This window comes from Acomys minous, assembly GCF_964271855.1.
Source record: "Acomys minous genome assembly, chromosome: 5".
NCBI classification, from domain to species: domain Eukaryota; kingdom Metazoa; phylum Chordata; class Mammalia; order Rodentia; family Muridae; genus Acomys; species Acomys minous.
Window position 1 is genome coordinate 57,245,526 of NC_140494.1, and position 2,598 is coordinate 57,248,123.

A 2,598-nucleotide genomic window follows, 5' to 3' on the forward strand; every position below is an offset into this window, starting at 1 on the left:
AACAGCCAAGGCTACACAGAAACCCTGTTTTAAAAAAAAAAAAAATGCAAATCAACAATAAAGATGCTAAACGATAACCCCTTGATAAAACAACCTGTGAGTTCTGCCGTATGAGCTTGGCAAAGGCCAAGACTGACGATGCCCTGTATGTAACGGGTGCCAGGGCCAACAACATCCATGCTACTGGCAGAGGCATTAAGTCAGCACAGATCTTAGAAACCAGCCAGACTTGATTTCTTATTTTCAATATTTATTCTACCACGCTGCCCATTTCTGTGAAATCTCCTACAAAAATCTGAGAAATACAAAGCTATTCTCACAAGATTACTTATAATAACCAAATGTAAGAGGAACTTGAATAGCCACTCACGGAAGCTAAGCTATATAATGGAGCCACTCAAAAAGATGATGTACTTGGTATATCCATCCTCCTGAGTGCAAATGCACAGCCAGGTCTAACATTAGGCCAAGAGTGTGTGCACAATTAAAACCGTGTTACCACCCACAGCTCCATGAAGAGAGCATGCAAGGTTAAGAAACATCACCACTTTCCCAGTGCTGCTCAATATATGACATCTCTAATGAGCTTATAAGATGATCTTGGGACCACAAGACATAGTGGGCTGGGCTGGATTACAAACAGTTTGTCCTACTCAACAAGCTGAAAACAGAACAGAGTGCTTTAACTGGCATGAGCTCTAACAATACACGATGGAGAGGCCACAGTTGGGACTTAAATGAACTTCATAAAGCTCTCACATAAACTCATGACTCACACTTGCCAGGCTGCTGAGACAAGGCTGCCCATGCCTGGCAGATATGAATCCTATGACCAACAGGCTGAGGGACACTCAGTAGTCCCATGTTTTTGTTTTTGTTTTCCCTAGTGATGAAAACTTAAGGCACTTAAAATCCTATGCCCTCTTGGGGCCTGAGAGATGAGATGGCTCAGTGGTTAAGAGCATTATCTGCTCTTTCAGAGGACCCAGGTTCAATTCCAAGCACCCACACATGGCAGCTTACAACTGTCTGTAACTACAGTTCTAGGGGATCCAACACCTTCACACAGACATGTGTGCAGGCAAAACAATGCACATAAAATGAAGGAAAAAAATCCTCTCAGGGAAAAACAGCTTCCTCCCAGTGCCCAAATAAGACAGAAAGAGCTGTAGTTGGACACTATCCCTGTTTGCTAAATCACTTTCAGATCAAAAGTTTAAACAGCTACTAGATATGTGAGACAGCCGTCATCTTGTGAGGAATCTCAGGTGTCACAAAGACCTCAAGGCATGGAGAACATTACACAGCTTGTTCAACCACTGCGCTGGTTCACATTTGCAGGGGTTTTTTTTTTTTTTTTTTTTTGTCCAGAAAGCTCATCAATTAAACACTGCATGATGAAGCCAAAAGAAACAGTAACAGCTCATTTTTAGACACAATAGACATCCACACAAGCCTACTATAAAAATGTACTACCAATGGCATCTTGGACTAACATCTTTTAATTTGTGACATGAGCCAAAGGAAATACGGTGTCCTACCACACAAAATAATTATTTCTATTAAAGAATCATCATTGCTTCTAAGAGGCTTGTGCCAGGCTTGGTGGTACACTCCTTTAATCCCAGCACGCTGGAGGCAAAAGCACGCAGATATCTTGAGTTGTTCGAGACCAGCTTGGTCTACAGAGTGAGTTACAGGAGAGCCAGAGCTACTCAGAGAAACCCTGTCTTGAGGAACAAAAAAGAAAGAAAAAGAAAAAGAAATAAAGTCAGTGAGCCACTCAGTCTGTCTGTCTACGGGGCTTGTGCGATGGCTCAGCAGTTAACACCGCTCATTGCTGCTACAGAGAACCAAACCTGGGTTTAGTTTCCTGCACCACATGGTGGCTTACATCTAACACACCCTTCTGCCTCTCACAGGCACTCTCAGAATACACATATATACATGTAGGCAAAACATTCATACACATAAAATAACAGATCTTATTTTTAAAACTTCAGTTTTAAATGTCAGTTTTCAGTATCCATTTTTACGTTAAAAAAGAAAAAAACCTTTATTGACAATAGTGGTTATCATTTGGGAGGGAAATTAGTTTGTTTTTTTTTATTTATTTACTTATTATATATACAGTGCTCTGTCTGCATGTACACCTGCAGGCCAGAAGAGGGCATCAGATCACATTATAGATGGTTGGGAACCACCATGTGGTTGCTGGGAACTGGGACTCAGGACCTCTGGAAGATCAGCCAGTGCTCTTAACCTCTGAGCCATCTCTCTAGCCCTGAGAAATGAGGTTTTTAATGTTTTTCCCATACATCATTTTAAAGGGGATGGCAAACTCACTTAGTGGCAAAAACATTGCCTGCTTCTCCAATGTTTTACTGCCTTTTGTTTGCAATGTCAGTGACAACCAGCTTTCACTTGTCAGAGTTGAGTTTCTGCAACAAACACCATATGCAGCATGCCAAGTTTCAAGTATTTCCTATCTGGTTCTTAAGACAGTTTGCCAGGCCCTGTAGTTGAAATGTTACGATGCCATACGAAGTAAAACGTCACTCGAAGCAAAGAAAATAACACAAAAATCAAATGACATGC